This window comes from Narcine bancroftii, chromosome 6, assembly GCF_036971445.1.
Source record: "Narcine bancroftii isolate sNarBan1 chromosome 6, sNarBan1.hap1, whole genome shotgun sequence".
Lineage (NCBI taxonomy): Eukaryota > Metazoa > Chordata > Chondrichthyes > Torpediniformes > Narcinidae > Narcine > Narcine bancroftii.
The window spans coordinates 4,746,048-4,770,101 of record NC_091474.1 but is presented as its reverse complement, the minus strand read 5'-3'; the positions used below and the strand labels follow the sequence as shown (position 1 = coordinate 4,770,101).

Sequence of the window (24,054 nt, the reverse complement as noted above, 5' to 3'; positions counted from 1 at the left end):
ATCCTGAAGATAGCTTGGGAAGATTCATGACTGCATTACCTTTGGGTGATCAGTTTCCGGAAAGTTTCTCCTGAACTCTGATCATTGAATTTATACATGTGCGTATATTTTATCTATGCAGTCGTTTGAAAATTAGAATCATTTATCACAGATGACAAAGCAATAACAGTCAATATATTTAACCAAGTAAAATGACTATGCTATCTTGACATTGTTATACAGGCTGAATTTCCCCTCTGTTATCAACAAAAGGAAGCTAAGTGAAAATAAATCTTAAGATGACACAGCTTTGGTCAGGATGTTTTTAAATTGGAAGCCATTCGGGAATGTAAAGATGTCAGAGTTAACACCACAAATAATTGCCTCATTCAGCAGTGGCTTTATCTTATCAGAAATGCACTATTCACTCTGGTAATAGACAGTTTCATTGCTCCTTACGCTCACCAGAAATATTTTCCATGTTAATAAAAGCAGCGCTGGCAGCATCAGAACTTCGAGAATTGTGTTTTAACTCCAAGTTTTAAAATACTCTTCAGAATTGTTCCTGTTCAAGTGCAGATGTGCAAGAATTCTTCCTATTGCCTGTCTGAATGAAGAATGGAAAACAGAATTAGGGTGTGGTAGTTTTTCTCAATTTGGACCCTTCAGTTTCAGTCAATAACTGATGCGGACAAGGCTCTATATCTAATTCACTCAGTGATGGTGTTCTTCCACTTCTACGTCCACTTTCTGGGGGTGGGGGGTTGGCAGCTGCATGACAAAGTAATGGGAGCCAGATTATCTCACATTTCTCATTACATTTTGAGGCATATTTGTTGCGTACTGAAAGTACCCACCAAGACAGTGGGAGGTCTGTTTCAGTGAAACAGTTGCTTCATGCTGGTGTGTTGTTTACATCTATTTCTTTGGCTTGGCTTCGCGGACGAAGATTTATGGATGGGGTAAATGTCCACGTCAGCTGCAGGCTCGTTTGTGGCTGACAAGTCCGATGCGGGACAGGCAGCGGTTGCAGGGGAAAATTGGTGGGTTGGGGTTGGGTGTTGGGTTTTTCCTCCTTTGTCTTTTGTCAGTGAGGTGGGCTCTGTGGTCTTCTTCAAAGGAGGTTGCTGCCTGCCGAACTGTGAGGCGCCAAGATGCACGGTTTGAGGTGGGATCAGCCCACTGGCGGTGGTCAATGGGGCAGGCACCAAGAGCTTTCTTTAGGCAGTCCTTGTACCTCTTCTTTGGTGCACCTCTGACACGATGGCCAGTGGAGAGCTCGCCATATAAGTAAACAGAGAACATTCGAGAACAGCAGGAGCCCTTTGGCCCATGCAGTTGTGCTGACCTCTAATTTTAAACCTACTCAACAATGTAAACCTCCTCGGCCTCACACCCGTAACCCTCTGTTTTTCTTGCATCGACAGGCCTCATTCTTTTAAATGTTCCTATTGTACCAGCCTCCACCACCACCCCATACTCTGGAGAAAACCAGCATTCTTAAAAAAAATCGAGAAATGTAAAACCCAATCACTGTAACTGACACAAGACGGAGAAGAGATGAATGATGGAAAAAACATTGCTGAAGCTCATTTATGATCTGGTCGGATGCTCTCTATGAATCATATATATGTGTACACACGCACATACAGATATATGCACATGTACACATCACCCATGGATATAAAACATATAAAATATCTGTACACACATATATTAATATATAACACACCCACATACACGTATTCAGCCACCATATAAATGAAAATCATTGTTGTTCATTACTTTGTGCTTGATTTAATTCATAGCGAACAGTTTAATTCAACATGGCATGTTTATTTTAATAGAAACTGGAATGTAAAATTTAATTCAGAGTGGCATATACTGAACAAGTTAATTCATTGTGTCACGTTTATTGTCATTCAGTTAAACTGTTCTTTCATCTAAATGCATGAAACATTCCGCTACGGGCAACCCCCTTCTGTACCTGGAGAAGGTGGAGTTGAAATTGGCAAACAAATACCATCATAACAAGACAAGCCTAGAATTCTGAAAACATTTTGAGATTGAAATATATCAAGAGAGGCAGCTCACAGATCGAGTAAATCTCTGTATTTTCACTTTACATGAAATCTACATATTAGCATATTTACTTTCTTGTACGTTTGTATGTTTAAGGCATTTGATAAGTGATGTGGCCAATTAACAAGCCTCCCAAAATGACTCAAGGGAAGTAGAAAAACAATTCATGATTTTATCATTGAAATATCAGTGGATATTTATGATGTTCCACAAAATTGAAAGCAGTAAAATAATCATATTAGAAATAGATAACAAAGCTGTTCTGATCTACATACACACACACACACACACACACACACACACACACACACACACACACACACACACACACACACACACACACACACACACACACATTTCTAGAGGTCTTTTGGGAATATAACACAGCAAAGCTGTTTGTCACCAAAATTTCAGGTAAACATGAAGGTGGGCAAAAGGAAAGTCTTATGTTCAATTTGATTGAGAGGAAGGACCTTTTTAAACAAAAGAATGACCAAAGCCCAATTCAAGAGCACCAAATCTGTTGACAAAGAAGAGATACATATGCTTAAAATTTATTGAAGAAAAATGGCAACTTAAATTTAAAACTGACAGTGGATGATGAAGCAAATGAAATGAGTTTACCTTAATGAGACGAAACACACACACTGCTGGATGGACATAGGTCGAGCAGATTCAGTGGAGATAAAGAATAGCGAGGATTCAAGCTGAAGCCCTTCATGAAAACTCAGGGATAATAAAATATCCCCAGTCTCAACAAAGGGTTTTTGGCTCGAACCATTAACCATTCTTTTTCTCCCAGTGATGCTCCTTGACCCACAGATATCCTCCAGAAGTCTGTGTGTGTGTGTGTGTGTGTGTGTGTGTGTGGCCTCAGATTCCACCATCTGCAGTCACCCATTTGTGTGACTTGAAAAGGGTTTTGGCCATGATAGCAGGCTTGTCACATCAGCTAGAATATATTGAGATTTATTTTCTGAAAGCTGATTGAAAAACTAGAATACCTCTGAAGTAGAGCAGAGAGGTGACTCCTTTTCATAAAATTATTCAGAATCAGAATTTATTGCCATGAACATGAGTTTGTTGTTTTGTGGAAGCCTGTCCCGCATCGGACTTGTCAGCCACAAACGAGCCTGCAGCTGACGTGGACTTTTACCCCCTCCATAAATCTTCGTCCGCGAAGCCAAGCCAAAGAAGACAGGTGCAAAAAATACTAGCAATTATATTTTTAAAATAAACAGTGGAAAAGAAGAGAAAAATGGAGATGGTGTCCGTGGCTCTCATTGTCTATTCAGAGGCCCTTTTTGTACCATTGGGTGTTTGTCTTCAGACCTGTCCCTCCTTCCTGATGGTAGCAGTCAGTAGGGGGCATGGCCTGGGTGATGAGGGTCCTTGATTATACAGGCTGATTTCTGGAGACACCACCTCTTGGAGATGGCCTTATGGAGTGAAGCCCAATGTCTATGATGGTGCGGGATAATTTAACAACTCTCTGTCACCTTTTCCTGCCCAGTGCATTGGCAGCTCCAAACCAGACAGTGATGCAACCAATCAGAACGCCTTCTATGATAAGCATGTAGAAATTTGCATGATTCTTTGGTGACATACCAAAACTCCTCAAACTCCTAACAGAGTATAGCCGCTGGCGAACATTCTTCACGATTGCATCGACATGAAGGCCCTGTAATAGAAATTTGAAGTTCTTTATCTTTCCACTCCCAACCCCTCGACGAGGATCATTCCAAACATGAACAAATACTGTAGATTTAAAAAGACACTGAACCTATTCACATTCATTGCATGGTTGGGCAATAAAAAAGTCTCTCATTGTGAACAATTAATCCTTACTTCTTTTGGAACAATGTTAATGCATGGATTGAAAATAAAGAATTGCTTTGGGACCTACAATGTAATCTCCAGTCAAACCTCCACTATAGCAAAGGGACAAGCTACTCGTGTCAAGATCACCACAATGGCATACAAGACCCTCCACCCATCCCATTTCAGCAGGGAATATTAAGAACTTTTTTGTGTATTTATGAGTAAAGCAGGAATGTTTTCAATTCAGTTCTCACTCGCTTGGCCGTGCGGCTTTTCCTTGGCAGGTCACCTAACCCCAGGACTCAGGGATCCCACCGGCAACCCGCGAGTGTTGGCGATGTTGATGAACAGGTTCCTCCTGCACCTCTTGTGCTGCTGGCGGGGGCCGCCGTGGTTGGCCTTCTCACCAGGGGAAGCGACGGTGGCAGCGGCTCCGGAAAGCACAGGCCACCCGAGGGAAAGTGGCCCGGGAAGCTTCCTGGATGGCTGCAGCACCTCCGCGGGCTTCTTGAAGCTGGGAGAGTAGCCAGCAACCTGCTCAGTGGCCATCATGGCAATACTGAGTGGACCGTGGGGGATCCCTCCCTCCCTGATACCGGGGCCAGGCGGCAATACCGGGAGGACAGCGGGGAATCCATGCCTCCCTGACACTAAGCCACGCAGGAACAATGTTCACTGTCACCATTCCTCCCCACTATCACCCTAATTTCGCATATAAGACCCGGGGAATATTATAGAGCAAATGTTGGAAAGAAAAACATGGGTCTTATATGCCATCAAATATGGGATATTCTTAAATTGACATTTGCAATAGTTGTAATATCAAGAGTTAATGGAGAAGGGTTCAGAGAGCTCATTGCTGTATCTGACCCTTTCGTGCAGTTGGATAACCATGTTGAGGAACTTTGGGGGGGCATCCGAGGCGCTCTAGTATTTGCCAAAGCCCTTTCCTACTCATGGTGAGGTCAACAAAGGTGATGTAGAGTCCTTTGTTTTGTTCTCTGCACTTTTCTTGGAGCTGTCTGAGGGCAAAGACCAAAAGACAAAGGAGGAAAAACCCAACACCCAACCCCAACCCACCAATTTTCCCTAGCAACCGCTGCAACCGTGTCTGCCTGTCCCGCATCGGACTTGTCAGCCACCAACGAGCCTGCAGCTGACGTGGACTTTACCCCTCCATAAATCTTCATCCGCGAAGCCAAGCCAAAGAAGAAAAAAAAGAATATCAAGAGTATGATTTTTGTTTTCTTTATGAGGAATATTTACCACACCTTATAATGAACACAAATTTCTGGGTATAAAATAAACACAAAATATTGGGAATAGCCATAAGATTTGACTGTATCTATGGAGAGAGAGTTTAAATTTCAGGTTGATGAACTCTCAGTGGAACTGGGGATGTTTAGAGGTTACCATGTTTTAAATTCAGGGAAAGGGAGAAGGTGAAGAGAGAACAAAGAAGAAAGAACAAAGAAAAAGGAAAGAGTAATTAAATGCAAAATGTATTGGGGAAGAAAACGGAAAATAATTCCAATATCTTCCTCATCTGGGTTTCAAGTTTGGATCAAGTTAAGAAGTTTTAAAGTGACGTGTGCATTAAAAAGTTGGTTATTGGAATGTCAATGCCCCAAGGCAGTGTCTTCTATCAAATTTCTGAGGATTGGCGGATGATTGATGAGTGACAATTGATAGGAATTTAATTTGTCTTGCTTTGCACTGGCAGGCCATTCTGGTTCTGAGGTGTTATCTGTAATACTATCATGAATATTATTGGGACTCTTATCCTTTGTAGTAGCCAGTGTGCGTGGTGAAACCACTATTGTACATATCTGTCATATGTAAATAGCATGAACTTTCCTGGTTGACCCTGCTCTCACTGTCTGGCTCCTGACTCCTTCCCTTTGTAGGTATAGAAGAATAGGTGCCTGTTGAGAAGCTGAATGACATCTCAAGAAATTCAGATTCTCTGTGCATTGGCAGTATTGACCTGAAATTGGCTTGTTTACATCTTTGAAAACATGGGTGGCCATTCCAACGGAGGACATGGTCATAGTGTATTGTAATATATGTCATATTGCTATTGAATTGTAGAATAGCTGCAAAATTTTAATCATCAAATTTTCTGATGTGGCTTCTGATTTCTGAGTGTGAGGGAAATGGAGCCCACTGAAGAAGAGGGGATACAGTAATACTTGCACCCACGACCAGTTGGCATCTGAAAGGAAAGTAGCAGGTCCACTGGAGGTGAATCCATGGAAACGCTGACTCTTACTGTAAGGGGGCGCTGAGTGACATTAATTGACCCTTTGCCTGCTATTTCATGTAATATTAAATGTTTTGTGCTATGGCATGATAATAAAGGAATCTTGAATCTCTCCTTATAACTAGAGGGTATCCTGTGATGGCTGACATTTCAGCTTCCACTGCGGCAGGTAGAATGTGTCCCGTCAAAACAGACAATATTTCCTTCAAGGCTCCCTCCCTCAATCTACCACCCACCCCCCCCCCCCACCCCTCCCCCCCCACCCCTCCCCACCAGCTGATTGCTTGAGCTGCTAATGCCTCTCACTGCAGGATGGTCCTCCCACAATTCCTCTTCTTGTAAAGGGAAAGCTTCCATTATTGTCAGGTGATATTTAGAATGTATCATACATGACATTCTTTAACCTTGTCTAGCGTAAGGCAAACAGAGAGTCGCCACTTTGTCCTGTTACGTACATGACAGCAGCGATAAAAGTTAGCCCAGATGGTGTTATATTTAAAATAATATTTTAAATTATTAATCAACAATTATATAACACCTACTCTAATTTAACTAACTTAACTAAATTTATATACAATGATCTCATTTAAACCTTAACTATATGCAAATCTATTTGTGTGTTAGAAATGTTCCATTACAGCTCAAGGCTCAATTCCGGGAAGGCAGTTCCAGGTTCCAAGTGGGCTAGAGATCGATGTCCATCCATGAGCTGTCCATGATTATAGGTTGCAAATTATTGCAGCAAGACATGCCTTAGGTTAGCATTGACACAATAATTGATGTCATTGTTACTCACTTGCAGTACACAAAAGTACAGGAGAAACTCAGCAGGTTATGCAACATTCACAGAAAGTAAAAAGGGAGTCAGAAGAAGGGCTCAAGACCGAAATGCCTTTTACTTTCTTTCTGAATTTCTCTTGCACGTTTGTGTACTGCAGCATCTGCAGATTTTAATATTTAGCACTGTTACTTTAATTAGTGTGTTTCAGGTGCGTGGAACTCTACGGTTCAGCAAAAGCATGTGGCACAGAGTATGCTTTCATCATAAATGATCATTAGAGTTGGCTACAAATGGAGCTGTAAAGAACATCTACCAAGTGCAATGCTGTTAAACACTCCTTGATTGCCAGTAAAACAAACTGCAGCATGAAAACAAGTTTTGTGTGAGCCATTAATTTACAGCAGAGCTCCCCTGGTAGAGATGAGAAGATCTGTACATCAAAACAGGAATTAGCATTCAGAAAAAACTTATACAAATTTCAGGATGAGTTAATCATAATCCTGACCTCAATTTTACTTTACCGTGTAAATTATATTGTATATGAATTCATATTCAATTTCCATGTAATTTCTGTTTTCAAAATTATCAGATCAATTGCAAAATTATGATTTTTCTGAGCTGTTCCTGTGCATATCAATCAAAACTGACAAGTGCAAGACATCTGCTGGAACCAATATTATAAAGTGAAAGAGAATCAGGAGATATAATGGATAAAAAGATAAAGCACCTTCAGAAAATGAAGGTTGCTTATCGTAAAGATGATGTGAATACAAGGTTTTTGGATGACGAAGGCGAAACTCCCACCTTTGCAGGTTGAAAAGAATTCTGCAGGCAATTACGAAAAGCAACCTTATTTTAAATCTTCTGAAAGAGGAAGGCATTTCTACATATGGCGACACTCATCCGTAAGATATTTATTATGATTTCATTTGCCAACTACCATTATGCCCTGGTAATAAAGATCCATAGATTCATTTTGATTTACAAAAGAAAATGAAAGTAACAATTTTAAAAGAGTGGATGGGAGAAACATTGCAGTAATAAGATGGAGATTAAAGCTGAATAATAATTCATCATTCTTCAATAATGAGATTTAAATGTATGACAGTTAACACAGAGATTAAAATGTTCTAAAATATATCAGGATTAAACATATAAATGGAATAACTGAGAAAAGCTCGATTTATAAATTGGATTCTTCTACACTGTTCAAATTAACTTGGTAAGCATGACTTCAAAGACTTATTTCTGTTTCTGAACACCAATTGACAATGAAAATTTACTGGCATCTGTTGCAATACTTTACTGAATTACACAAATTAATACATTACAGGACCTGTGGTCATGGCAACAGTTCTATTGATGGTAAAAGTAAACTACTGATGTTTCAAATAAAAATCTTTAATACACTGAAACAGTCAATACTACGTGATACATTTTGGTCATATGACTATATGACCATAAAATATAGGAGCAGAATTGGCCACCAATTGAGTCTGCTCTGCCATTCATATTCACTCAACCCCATTCTCCTGCCTTCTCCCCATCACCTTTGACACCCTTACTAATCAAGAACATATTCTTAACCTTCACATAAAAATATACCCAAATGAATTGGCCTCCACAGATGTCTGTGGCAATGAATTCCACAGATTTACCACCCCATGACTGAAGAAATTTCTCATCTCTGTTCTAAAGGGAGATCTTCTCTGTGCCCACTTTATGCAGTCCTTCCAACCTTCCAAAGTTCTACATAGTGCTTAGCAGACGAGGTTATTTTGACATTATACAACAGTGTCAGCCCATTTTTTTCTTTCAAGACTTTTTTCCTTTTTTGGAAAAATGATCACTGGAAATTGGAGAAGAAAACTATATGGTCAAATAATTGTAATAATACCCTGCTAAGAGACAGGAATATAATTTTTTTAATAAACCATGATTATTGAAGGTGGTGGGTCAATCTGCAGATGAAAGAACTGAGAAGTAAAGAAGGGAGACACCAACGATAGGTAAAGGATAAGATTAAAGAAAAACGCAATTATATTGGGCATGTGGTTAGTGTAGCAGTTAGTGCAACACTGTTACAGCCCCAGCGACGTGGGTTTGAATCCGGTGCTGTCTGTAAGGAGTTTGCATGTTCTCCCTGTGTCTGCATGTGTTTCTTCTGGGTGCTCCAGTTTCCTCTCATCATTCAAAATGTCCAGGGGTTATAGGTTAATTTGAATATTTGGGTGGCACGGGTATGTGCACCAAAAGGACCCGTTACCTGCCGTGTGTTTAAATTGCATTAAAAAAGTAACACTTTTCATAATGTCTGGTTGCTTCACAAGTCGTGAATTTATTCCAAATTGTGATAATGGAGGTAATGCAGGCAACTTGGGTAGTCGTTTTATACTCAAGGTCACACAATAAACATTGAAACAATAAATAAATATAAGAAGTTGGATTAGGAAACGTCCCTGTAGCCCATTGAGCCAGTCCTATCAGTCAACGAACATCTACCTCAACACCATTTTCCTGGCTTACCCTTATGAGAAGTCAGGGTGCACTTATATTTCCATTCACAAAGTTGGCTTCCATGCGTTTGGGAGAAATTGTTTTCAAAAGCCTGCCAAGTAGGGCCATCTGGTGACCAGCGAACAGAACAGAAGAGCCCTAAGTTTCACGTTCGGTAAGTTATCAGATTCGGTAGGCTTGACAGAATTAGTCAGTGTTACCAGACAGAGAAAGATTATCTTTAGAAATTTCATACATACTGTTTTTACTTGATAGTTTTGAATATAAATGTAACAAACAATAATGACAAATAATATTTCCATTTAAATGCTTATCAAAGATTAATACAATTTCTAAATCTAGACGCACAGTAACAGGGGCTTTTGACCCACGAGTCCATGCCACCCAATTAACCCTAACCCCTTGGTATATTTTGAGCACCTAGAGGAAACCCACGCAGACATGGAGAGAAGGTACAAACGATTTGAATCTCAGTCACCAGCGCTGTAACAGCTAACTGTGACTCCCAATACTGTTTGATAATTCAGGGTGGGTTAGCACTAAAAATAAAGATGAAGGGAGGAACTGAAAGGTGTAAGTAAGCAGAGTGTGGAGAGTGGTACATGCAGTTCAAGGATGTGTGGAGCAGAGTAACTGAGAGATATGATAAACGGGCACAGAGAAGGGATTGCAAAGCTCAGACCAGACAAAGAAAAGTAGCAGGTAGGGACTGCATATGAAGGTAGTCTGATACCCAATATTAAACCATTTCAAGTGAACCGAGGATGGAGTTCAAAGATAAGCTCACATTCATAGATGGCTTATTTATCAGATGGATAATTTATTTTTAAACAAGGAACAATATTCCCAAATAAGTTAAAAACACCAGTGAATGCCCCTTGCTGGTTGTTCCATAGTGGCGAGTTAATAGGAGACAATAGTACTACAAGGCTTTTCCCCTTGTAGACATGTGTTCTTCAATGGATCAGGCTGAAGAGAAAAGGTTTAATTTGGCTTTGTGCTCAACACAGCCTTTTCCTGTGCTGTATTATTCCATGATCTATCACAAGAATCACTAATGGCAATGAGGAAGTGTACAGGAAGGAGATAGATCAGCTCATTGAGTGGTGTCACAACAACAATCTTGCACTCAATGTTATAAAAACCAAGGAGATGATTGTGGACTTCAGGAGGAAGTCAGGGGAATACGAGGGCTCAGAAGTGGAGAGGGTCAAGAACTTCAAATTCCAGGGTGTCAAGACCTCCGAGGACCTGTCCTGGAGCCTTCACATTGATGCCATCATGAAGAAGGTTCGCCAGAGGCTATAATTTGTGAGGTGTTTGAGGAGATTCGGTATGTCGCCGAAGATTCTCAAAAACACCTAAAGGTGGACTGTGGAGAGAGAGCATTCTGCCTTGTATGGAGGTGCCAACTCTGAGGACAAAAATCAACTCCAGAGGGTTATTAACTCGGCCTGCGACATCACAGGCACCAGACTTCACTACATTGAGGACAACTACATGAGGCAGTGTCTTAAAAAAGCAGCCTCTATCCTCAAAGACCCCCACCACCCAGGCCATGGCTTCTTCACTCTGCTACCAACGGGGAAAAGGTATAAGAGCCCAAAGATGAGCCCTCAGCGGCACAAGGACAGCTTCTTCCCCGCTGTCATCAGATTCCTGAATGAACAATGAACCAAAGACACTGCCTGACTTTTCGTGCACCATTATTATTTTTATTTATAGTAATGTTGTAAGATGGTTCTAATATGAATGTTTGCTCTATGACGCCGCCGCAAAACACTGAATTTCATGACTTGTTCGTGACAGTAAATTCTGATTCTGATACTGTTCTAACTTTTATCCCATCTTGTTCTTATCTAATCATTTCCTTTGAATAACAAGGTGAAGATGGCATAATCATGCCTCTTAGCCCTTATTCAGCCTCCACCATAACTTTTTCTGCTCACATATTGATTTGTCATCAATTATTTAATTCCCAGCTCTTGTACAGCCAATGGTAGTTCAATTCCTTCCCACTTTAAGCATGGGTAGCATAATAATTCTACATATTCATGTGTTTGTGTCAGTATTTCTCAATAGGAGAACACGTGTCTACAAGGGGAAAAGCCTCTTGTAGTGATATTACCTCCAATTAACCCGCCGCTGTGGAACAACCAAAAAGAGACATTCACTGCTGTGGACATGTTTCAGCAAACTAGAGTGGGCCAAGGTTGGCTGGAGGTCTGGATTTAATGTGAGCCATGACCAACCTCTCTAAACAGTTCATGATGGCAATGTTAGAGCCATCGGGTGGTAGTCATATAGGCCCATGACTGCATTCAGCTTCGGCACCAGAATGATAATGACCTCAATCAAGCAGCTTGCTGATGAGAGAGATTGAAGAGGTCTGTGAACACAGCTCCATCTGTTTCAGATGCTTTCCACTGGTTTGCACTCCAGAAGACCCATCTGACATCTGCTGTGGTGACTATCGGTTTAGCTAGGATCGGTGTTATTCCACCATCTCTCTGGCCTCGAAGCAAACATAGAACGCATTGAGGTTGTCCAGGAAGGGTGAGCTGTTTGCTATTCTGTCTAGTTTTGCTTTGTAGCTAATGATGCCATTCATGCTCTGCTGTAAACACCTGGTTTATCTGGGGAGTGAAACATGAAAGTCTGAAGACTTTCAGTATAAACATGAAGAAAGGCTGGAGGAATTCAGTGTCCATAGGAGGTAAAGATATATTACTGATGTTTCAGGCCTGAGCCCTTCTTCAAGGAATAAGAAAGAACAGGAAGGATTAAGAATAAAGACTGAAGACTGGCTGGGGAGGAGTTCAGATCTGAAAAAATTGTATAGCAGACATGATGAAAATTGATTTTGACTCTGAAAAGAGTCAGAAGGAAAAGGGGAGAGAGAGAGGGAGAGAGAAGGAGAAGAAAGAAAGAGAGACAGAGGTGAGGGCAAGGAGTGGGGAAGGGTTTAAAGGAAACCAGAGAAGTCAGTGTTGATCTCATCCAGTTGGAGGAGGCCCAGATAGGTGTTGTTTCTCCAATTTACGGGCAGTCTCAGTCTGGTAGTGCATGAATCCATGCACTTGTTACATTCGCACCAAATCTATTCTTGTGTGTTTCACTTGTCAGAGTGTGATGCTCCTGGATAAGATATTCATTAATATCCACCCAGAATGAAATGGTTTTGTTTGCCTACTCCACCCATCTTCTCTTTCTCCTTCTCTACCATTTCATGTTCTTGCTCAATAAAGCCAATGAAAAGTGCTTTTATAGTGGTGAGGTAGTCCAGCATATCTTAACACAGGCTATCTTCAGGTACTGTAAGGTAAAAACATCATGAGTTGGGACCGGAGAAGGAGTCACCCAGAACTAAGGAGTAACAGGATGCAGGTGTGACCTTGTAAGCTCAAGATAAGTGTGGCAATAACAAGATGATGTGCAGCAGACTAACAGAGAAGGGTAGCAACAGCTTATTCATTGGACAATGTAATGGTATGATAATTTACTAAGTGCGTGTCCTGAGGTATAAAATAAACACCACTTGCTGATATCGGGAGAATGCGCCTTCTCCAACTAACCCTGTTAGTTGCAAGTGTTACAATCCGGTAATAAAGAACCTTGATTTCGACTCAGTCTGGTGTCTGACTCACTCATTCTCGAACAAAGCAGACCTAACAGTACCCACCTAGAATGAGTTTGTGGGGCTCTTATAAAATTTGCCCAGTTAGTGGGAATGTGACTTCAGCGCACCAAATGTCAATTCCATTACATTTAATGTTGCATTGTGGCTTTAGTTCCATGTGTTTCAGCAATACCCACTCCTCTAACTGAAGGTGTATTCGGCCATTCGAGGTTAGAGAAGTGTAAGCTGGAACTTTGAACTCCAAATAGGTAATGCTAGGGTCAATTATTGCACCCTAATAGATATCATAGTCCACCTGACCAGTGTCCCTGTGGTGGAGTGAACAGATGATGCTCTCATAATTTGTCACAATTTACAGCCTTTTTATGTGTGGGTTGTAATTTTGCAACTAAAACCACACAGAAAAAGATTCAATTGCCAGATTGTTTGAACACAATCACTTTGAAATCCAAACTTGAAGTTGAGAGTAGGTTTGAATTCTAAATGATTTGAATTTGAATGATGCCTCATTATAACCAGATATAACCAGATAATCATTACAGCATGCAAATAGGCCAATTTGGCCCTTCTAGGCCGCACTGATCCAAGTACCCTCCTCTAATCCCACTTATCAGCACTCTGCCCATATCCCTCCATCCCCCTCCCATCCATATACTTATCCAACTCTTTCTTAAATGACAAAATTGACCCTGCCTCCACCATCTTTCCCGGAAGCCCATTCCACACAGTAACCATTCTCTGAGTAAAGAAGTTCCCCCTCATGTTACTCCTAAACCTTTGCCCATCAACTCTCAACCCATGAACCTCTTGTATCCATCTCTCCTACTCTCAATGGGAAAAACCTTTACACATCAACTCTATCTATCCCTCTCATTATCTTAAACACCTCTATCAAATCCCCTCTCAGCCTTCTACGTTTCAAGGAATAAAGACCTAATTTGCTCAATCTTTCCTTGTATTCCAGATGCTAAAACCCAGGCAACATTTTTGTAAATCTTCTCTGCACTCTCTCTATCTTGTTAATATCCTTCCTATAAATCGGTGATCAGAACTGCACACAGTACTTTAAATTTGGCCTCACCAATGCCTTGTACAGTTTCATCATTACTTCCCAGCTCCTATATTCTATGCACTGATTTATATAGGCAAGCATACTAAAGGCCTTTTTCACCACCCTATGCACATGCGCTCCCACCTTCAGGGAACAATACACCATTATTCCTCAATCTTTCTGCTCCACTTCATCCTTCAACGCCCTCCCATTTACCACATATGTCTTGCTTTGATAATTCTTTCCAAAATGAAGCACCTCACACTTTTCAGCATTAAACTCCATCTGCCATCTTTCTGCCCACTCCTCTAAGCAGTTTAAATCCCTCTGCAATCTTTGAAAACCCTCTTCATCATCCACAATTCCCTCTACTTTAGTATCATCTGCATATTTACTAATCCAATTTACCGCCCCATCCTCCAGATCATTAATATATATGACAAACAGCAACAGGGTCCCAATACCGAACCCTGAGGTACACCACTTGTCACCGGCCTCCATCCTGACAAATAATTATCTACTACTACTCTCTGGCACCTTCCTTCCAGCCACTGTTGAATCCATTTAACTATCTCCAAATTAATACCCAGCGACTTAGCCTTCCTAACTAACCTCCCATGTGGAACCTTATCGAAGGCCTTACTGAAGTCCATATAGACAACATCCACTGCTCTACCTTCATCAACATTCCTAATCTCCTCTTCAAAAAATTCAACAAGATTGGTCAAACACGACCTTCCGCGCACAAATCCGCGTTGAGTGACCCTGATCAGACCCTGTCCCTCCATATCCTTATATATACTATCTCTCAGAACGTTTTTCATCAATTTACCTACCACAGATGTCAAACTTACAGGCCGATAATTGCTAGGCTTGCTTCTCGAACCCTTTTTAAACAAAGGAACCACATGCGCAACACGCCAATCCTCCGGCACTCTTTCTTTTCTTCTTTGGCTTGGCTTCGCGGACAAAGATTTATGGAGGGGTAAATGTCCATGTCAGCTGCAGGCTCGTTTGTGGCTGACAAGTCCGATGCGGGACAGGCAGACACGGTTGCAGCGGTTGCAGGGGAAAATTGGTGGGTTGGGGTTGGGTGTTGGGTTTTTCCTCCTTTGTCTTTTGTCAGTGAGGTGGGCTCTGCGGTCTTCTTCAAAGGAGGTTGCTGCCCGCCGAACTGTGAAGCGCCAAGATGCACGGTTTGAGACGAGATCAGCCCACTGGCGGTGGTCAATGTGGCAGGCACCAAGAGATTTCTTTAGGCGGTCCTTGAACCTCCGGCACTATACCCATCTCTAATGACATTATGTCTCATAAATCTGATTCAGCGTACTTGACATGCACTGGATGGTGTTGAAATATGTGGACTTAACATGAGATATTCTGAGTCAGCTAGATTTATGGGCATTGCAATTTGATATATGATGACAGAACCTGCACTATAGGTTATAAGGATAGAATCCAAAAAAGTCACCTGACTCTTCATATGCTGGGCCATTTGACCAGCAGGACTTCAGTTTAATATTTCATCCTTGGGATCAGTTGTTCAGTGACATACCGTTTTTTCTGTACTGCACAGGGGTGTCAATGCTCAGTGTGGTTTGGATTCCTTTACTTCTATAAAACCAATGAAAACCATGAAAATCCCCACAAATTTGTGGCAAGCTTTCCATCTTATTGAGCTGATTTTGTGAATTTGCAATTGAGGACATGTAGAAAACAAGTACACATTCTTGTAGGTATACTTTCATATTATAGCAGACAAATTATTCTGAACATATATAATCATAGCAATTACAGTATGGAAACAGGCCATCTCGGCCACGCTAGTCCGTATCGATTTATGCAATCTCCTCTAGTCCCACTTGCCTGCACCTTGCTCATAACCCTCCAATCCCCTCACATCCGTGCGCCTATCCAACTTTTTCTTAAATGACAAAATTGACCTTGCTGCAACCTCCTCTTCTGGAAGGTCATTCCACTCAGCCACCACTCTCTGAGTGAAGAATCCCCCTCTCATGTTACTTCTAAACATTTGCCTCCTAACCCTTAACTCATGACCCCTCATTCCAATCTCACCTACCCTCAAGGGGAAGAGCCTATTCACATCTACTCTGTCTATCCCCCTCATAATTTTAAATACCTCTATCAAATCCCCCCCCTCAACCTTCTATGCTCCAATGAATAAAGACCCAGTCTAATCAATCTTTCTTTGTATTCTAGATACTGCAATCTAGGCAACATTTTAGTAAATCTTCTCTGCACCCCCTCTACCTTATTGATATCCTTCCTATAGTTTGGGGACCAGAACTGCACACAGTATTCCAAATTTGGCCTCTCCAAAGCCTTGAACAGTCTCAACATCACTTCCCAACTCCTATATTCTATGCTTTGATTTATAAAGGCCAGCATACCAAAAGCCTTCTTTACCACTCTATCCACATGAGAGTTCACTTTCAAAGATCAAGGAACTGTTATTCCAAGATCTCTCTGTTCCTCTGCATTCCTCAGTGCCCTTTCCCTTCACTGCATACGTCCTGTTTTGATTATTCTTCCCAAAATGAAAAACCTCACACTTATCAGTATTAAACTCTAGGGCTCACACTGGTGTTGCATTACTGTTACATAAATGTCCCCTTTGGATGAAGCATGAAATCAAGATGAGTCAGGCTGTGTGAACAACATTATAGATTCTATTACACACAGTGAAGAAAAACAGATCATCTGGCGATTAATCTCAGTGCTGTCCATTATTGCTTTACTGTGCACAAATTCACTGCTGTCTTCTGGACAAAATATAATTAATTGGTTTTAAATCTCTTTAGCAGTGGAATCAGGAGATTTGGCATTGCTTTCCAGAGCACTGAGATTGACTTTTCAAATTTATTTGCAAATTGAGAGTTCCCATTTAGTCACCAGGTCGACTGGACAGTGTGCGTGAATGACATGAAAACTCCAAAAGCATATGGAGTAACTAGTGGTGATGCAGTTCTCAGACTTTGATGCCCAGATTTCTACGACCTCCAGGCAATAGTACGTCATTGAGTCAAGGACAGAAGCACAGAGTCAGCAGGGAAGTAGGCCCACTATGTCCATGCTGCCCTTTGTAAAGTGATCCCATTTAACAACGTTAGGGTTGGAGCTCTCTCTGCTTCTTAAATTTTGTTTGAATATCTGCTGCCACCGTTTCTTCAGGTAGTACGCTCCATATACCAACCACCATCTATGTGAAAACATTTTCCCCTCAGATCCCTTTAAATCCCATCCTCTCTCCTTAAACTATGCCCTATTGTCCTTGGCATCTTTCCATTAGAAAGATTTTTACTTTCCACCCTATTTATCCCCCTCCAAATTATTTTATACCTCCATGTGGTCACCCTTCAGCTTCTGGGTTCCACGGGAACAAACCTATTTTATCCTGTTTCTCTTGTAAATGAGATATACGAATCCAGATAATATCCTGGTGGGACTCCTGTACACTCCCTCCAGTTCAATCAAATACTTCTTATACTTTGCAACCACAACTGCATATAACCCGAATCCCTATTATTTACTGTGTGCACCCTTCTCTTACTTGCTTTGCCAAAATTCATCACCTCACACTTGTCAAGATTTAAGCCCATATATAAATGCAGCACTGGATTTTCTCCTCAGATTTAGACAGTGCACCACCATCAGTTATCATACTATTTTCAAAATTGTTGATTATACCTCCCTTGTTCATGTCCAAGTTGTCAGAGTCTATCACAGGTTCAGGTGCTTTAATATTCAGCGAGGGCAATCCTGTTTCTCTATCCATCATGGTCTCTGACCCTCCGTATTGTGGTTGTTTCCTCTCCTGTTTCTAACCAGATATTCCTTAGTATGAATGATTTGTCACAAATCCCCTCTTCCTTGCCTAGGGGCTACAAAACTTGTTACTTCTATGATGCGATGCTTCCATTAGAATGGCCATGATCCAAATACAGGATTGACCCTGTTTCCTTTACCCAGACATGGGTCAATCAAAAATAACCATTACTATGGCCACAATAGATCACTGCTCTCCTGACAAGGAGAAACAGCAGAAGTGACCATCTCACTTGAAGTCACTCCAATTCTGTTTTACCAGATAACTTTCTGATGAACTAAATGTTGCTTTTTTCAAATGAACCAATCACATAACTTACTTGATCAATATTGGTTTCAGTTTCAATTTCCCATAAGTCCAAGTCATAAGCAGATGGCCTTCTCTTTGAAGAGATGTCTTCTTGAGTAAACATCCATTGTTTTAGTCTTTCAATTGAAAAAATAATAATGCTGTTTGCAGTTTTGAATTAGTCTGTTCAAAATGCTGTTATCTGTGAGTGTCTTTCTCTGCTCCAATCCCCAAAGTAACTCTACTACAAAAAAAAACAGAAGCTTGCAACACTATGTTGAGAAATTCTAATCAATCCTGTACCTTACAATTTTGTTTCCAATGGTTTCCCGACCACTGATGCAAGATGCATTGGTTATTGCTCCTGTCCTTAAGTTTACTAGGAATAGAAATAATTGCAGAGAAGCACTCTGAAGATTTTTTTTGAGATGATGAATTTATTAAAGAAATTGGAAAGTGCAGTTACCAGGACTCAGGGAATCCTTCTTGTTGAAGAATTGAGTGCCTTGGTAACAATCCCTCAGCACCTAAAATTGCTGATTAGTGTCTAATTAAGGCCATACTTCCTCTGATGGTTCATGCTTAATAGAAGTTGCATTGTGTAAGACCAAAATAATTGCACACCCATCAGCCACTTGAAACTTCCACCAGATCAAACGTCAGAAGATCAATATCTGATCTATAAAGTGCACTGTCTTCTTTAATCAGGTTTTAATTTCAATGAAAAGCAACATACCATGCAAGAAGAGAGTAGGTACAAATTAGTGCTGGGCAAACAGAGGCAACTTGAGATTTCAAACAGAGCTGCTTTTATCTGCTAAACTCGCCTAAACAAAATAACTTTCATCTTCTCGCTATAGTGTATTTATTAGGTATATCCATTTACAGCAGGGTTTCAAGCCTGCTACACATGCATATTGGTTAATTTAGAGCTAACAGCATGTACGTTTCTCTCCTTTATTTCAAAATTGCTCATTATTTCTGATATGTGTCAGTGGTTTGCCAGCTTACTTGGACGTGAACCAACTTGCAAGCATTACATTTACATCATTACCCATTTCCATCATGAATCTAACTCAATCCATTGATCTGGGAGCTTGTATAAATAGTTATATTTATAACAAAACTGTATATGCTTTGGAAGTATAAAATGAAGATTAAGTTTCCAAAACACATGAGAAAACTCTAAAGGTTTAGAATGCATTAAGATTGTTTATTTAATGCCAAAAATATAATTTCTTCAGTGATTGATGTTTGCTCCCAGGACTATATTAGCCACTTTAAATTTGGTATCTTAGAGAATGAAGAGCTTTAATTTATTTAATCTGGTGAAAAGAAATCTGAGCTTGTATTTGTGGAGAATGATAACTGATTTCAATGTTTCCTTCATCCAAGTTTAGTATGGTGTATTTTGTATTTATGGAAAGAAGTATTAAAAAACATTGAAGATTTGAAGAAATCTAGACTGCATTCCATAAGAATGAATAGAACTGTATCTCTGGGAGTATCAAAACCTCTTAGGTGTGGTTTCCATTGGAGCTGGCAACTTGAATGATCAAGTAATCTTTTGCTGTAGGGAAAATAGCTTTGAATGATACCTCATGGAGACCCTATGCCATTGCTCCCCATTGTGCATTTTAGAAGGTTCAAAAGTAAATTAGCTTCAAGTTTTAGCCTTGTAGGTATACTGATATGTTTAAGCAGAGCTTATGAAAAATATTTTTGTTGTTATAACTAACAAAGGGATTGTTTTTATTAAAAATAATACATTTCTGCTGAAACACTGCACAACAATTTTATAGACAGGCATTTTGATGTCACCCCCTCTGATGGTATCACCCAGTGTGATCTGCACTCCCTGCGCCCCACTTGCACTCCCATCCCTCCTCGTGATGGCAGTGATTGGAGGTGCTGGAGGACAGCACGCTGATTCCCAATTTTTTTACATTTGGACTGGAACTTGCTGAATACTGCAATTAACCCGAATTTCCTGGAAAGTTCCAGGATTCACTGAAGAGGCCAGAAGTGGGTGCACACTTTATAAAAATGCAAAACCGAGATTGGGATTTTGTGAGCAAGACTTTGGAGGAAAATTAATTTAATTTGTCTACAGCAGAGAGAGAGATGATATTGCATGATTATGTTTTGAATAGTTTTCAGCTCCTCTAAAACATGATTGCAGAGTAGTAAACAAAAAGGACATTTAAGATGCATAGTCATTTGGAGATCTAATCATGGTGGAACTGTCAAGTGAATGCTCTCTATTATTTCCCCTGCTTTTCTTTTTTCACCTCCTATTCTATTATTTTCTCACTTTCTTTATTTTGTTGTAATTTGACATGTTCTTCTGACAAGATTCAGTTAGATATTGATGGATCTATAATACAGCATTTAAATTGTTCCATACATTTCCATGTAAGTGACTGGTGTTTTTAACGTGCAACTGTTTCCAAGTAAAAATTGTTATTGAATAAATTGCTGACCGTACGATTCATAGTCATAAAGCTATGCAGTATGAAAACAGACCCATTCATCAGCCCAACTTGTCTGTGCTAACTAAGATGTGGACCTGAGCTAGTCTCTCATGCTTATGTTTGGCCCATATCATGCAAATGCATAGACTAGACAAAGTGTGTTAAACGTTGTAATTGTGCCCACCTTTAGGACTACAAAGGACTACAATCAGGAAATAGAGCAGTTGGAAAGGAACTAGTAAAAAGGGATGATATAACAAAAATGAGAGAATTGGCGGACAAAAAAATAAAATACGAAACATTCCAAATGTATAAGGTGGAGAAGAACATAATGAAAATAAAGCAAAAGTACTACGAACTAGGAGAAAAAACACATAAAATATTAGCCTGGCAACTGAGAAAAAGCTAAAAGAACTGTATTGGCATCAAGGAAAAAGGACAAACAAATTACATATAATCCAATGGAGATTAATGAGAACTTTAAGGAATTTTATGAACAATTATACCAAACTGAGAATGAGGGGAAAGATGATAAAATAGAAGAGTTTTTAGCTAAAATTGAACTGCCGAAATTGCAAGAAGAAGAACAAAACAAATTGATAAAACCATTTGAAATAGATGAAGTGCAGGATATATTAAAAAAGCTGCCGAACAATAAAATGCCTGGAGAGGATGGATTCCCAATAGAATTCTATAAAACATTTAAAGAGTTATTTATTCCTCCTCTCCTGGAAGTAATGAACCAGAGAGAAGAAAAACAAAACTTGCCAGATTCATGTCTTCTTTGGCTTGGCTTCGCAGACGAAGATTTATGGAGGGGGTAAAAAGTCCACGTCAGCTGCAGGCTCGTTTGTGGCTGACAAGTCCGATGCGGGACAGGCAGACACGGTTGCAGCGGTTGCAGGGGAAAATTGGTTGGTTGGGGTTGGGTGTTGGGTTTTTCCTCCTTTGCCAGATTCATGTAAGACAGCAATAATTACAGTAATACCAAAGACGGGGAAGGATCCACTAACACCAGCGTCATATAGACCAATATCTCTACTCAATTCAGATTATAATAGCAAAATTATTAGCAAACAGATTGGCCGATTGTGTACCAAAAATAGTAAAACAAGATCAAACTCGATTTATTAAGAAAAGACGAACAGCGGATAATGTCTGTAAATTGATTAATCTAATTCATGCAGTTCAAGGAAATAAGAAGCCAACAGTGGGTGTTGCTTTAGACGCAGAAAAAGCCTTTGACAGAGTAGAACTGAATTATTTATTCAAAGTATTACAGAGATTCAATCCACCAGAAAAATATATTAATTGGATTAAAACACTATATAATGGACCATTGGCGAAGGTAACAATAAATGGATATGTATTGAACCAATTTAAATTAAGTAGGTCAACTAGGCAGGGATGGCCAATTATCCCCCTCACTTCTTTTTTGCTTTAGCAGTAGAACCATTGGCAGAACTGATAAGAGCAGAAAATAAAATAAAAAGGATAAAAATAAAGGAGGAGTATAAAATCAGTTTATTTGCAGATGACATCATAGTATACTTAACAGAACCAGAAATATCAATAAAAGAATTACATAAGAAATTGAAGGAGTATGGAGAAATATCGGGGTACAAGATCAATGCAAATAAAAGTGAAGTGATGCCAATGAGTAATGCGGAATATACAGAATTTTAAAAAGAATCACCATTTAAATGGCAAACACAAGCAATCCAATACCTAGGTATTAGGTTAGATAATAACTTTAGCCACCTGTACAAATTAAATTATCAGCCACTAATAAAGAAATTGCAGGAAGACTTAGAACATTGGAAAAAATTACCACTAACGTTGATAGGGAGGGTAAATTGCATGAAAATGAATGTCTTCCCAAGGATACAATACTTATTTCAATCGTTACCAATTCCCTTAACAGAGAAATTCTTTAATGAACTAAAGAAAATAATAAGGAAATTCTTGTGGAAAGGGGGGAAACCGAGGATAGCGTTAGATAAATTAACAGAGAGGTATAACTAAGGTGGTTTGCAATTACCAAAACTTTAGAAGTTATTATAGAGCCATACAATTAAGGTATTTATCAGATTTTTAGCAGACAAGGGAAAAACCAGACTGGACTAAGATAGAACTAGATAAAATAGGGGAGAAGGTACCGGAACATATAGTTTATAAGTGGGATGAAAAGCTGGTGCAATATAAAAGCTCACCAGTACTGCATCATTTACTCAATATATGGAAGATGATTCACTTAGAAAGGAAAAAAAACGAATTACCAAATACCAAAATTACTATTGATGCAAAATCCGTTAATCCCTTTTATGATAGATTACCTTTCCTTTAGTGAATGGGAGAGAAAAGGAATTAAAAGAATAGAAAATTGTTTTTTGGGAAATAATTTATTAACATTTGAACAGTTGAAGTACAAATATGGAATAACTCATGGTACAATGTTTGCATATCATCAATTGAAAGCTTATTTAAAGGATAAATTTGGAAACAGATTGAGATTACCAGAAGGAAGCAGCTTTGAATATGTGATTACAAACACAATGATAATTAAAAGATTTATAACGAACATGTACATTAAGCTGCAAGATAAGGAAAATGATGAAATAAGCTATAAAGCCAAACAAAAGTGGGAAAGGGATTTAAACATAAAGATAAAAAATGAAGCATGGGAAAAGTTATGTTCTGGAACTATGAAGAATATAATAAACACAAGGTTACGCATGATACAGTATTATTGGTTACACAGGTTATATATCCGCCCAAAAAGTAAAAAAAAATGGGATCCAACATTATCAGATAGATGCTTTCGCTGTAAGAAGGAAATGGGAACAACAGTTCATGCAATTTGGGCATGTGAGAAAGTGGAAAAGTTTTGGGAAGATCTAAATCAGGTATTAAATAAAATCACAAAAAGCAACATACCAAAAAATCCAGAGATCTTTCTTCTAAGTAATATAAGAAGTAAGGAATTAGGCCTCAAATTGGATAAAGTGCAAAAAAGATTTATTATGATAGCCTTAGCTGTAGCAAAAAAATGTATAATGTCAACTTGGAAATCGGAAGAGAGCATGAGAATACAGCAATGGTACATAGAAATGAATAAATGTATTCCATTGGAAAAAATAACATATAATTTAAAAAATAAAGTCACATTATTTGAACTAATTTGGGAACCAGACATGGAACATAATAGAGAGGGCTTTCCTCGGACCACCAACCCCCAAAATGATAAGAAGACAAAACGACTTGATCCAGTATTTAAAAGTAGATGACATATTTTTCTTGTTTATTTTTCA

General features: G+C 39.5%; 1 protein-coding gene and 1 long non-coding RNA gene across 2 annotated transcripts in view; one reads left to right on the top strand and one right to left on the bottom strand.

Moving 5' to 3' along the window:
• The window catches only part of LOC138735620 (fibronectin type III domain-containing protein 11-like), a 96,842-nt gene that overhangs the window by 34,090 nt on the left and 38,698 nt on the right, over positions 1–24,054 (top strand). The window lies entirely within an intron of this gene.
• LOC138737407 (uncharacterized) lies at positions 383–6,846 on the bottom strand. Its single transcript, XR_011340888.1, has 3 exons — positions 6,784–6,846; positions 3,670–3,742; positions 383–586 (listed from the first exon to the last, which is right to left on the bottom strand). It is a non-coding gene; the product is annotated as an uncharacterized lncRNA (long non-coding RNA).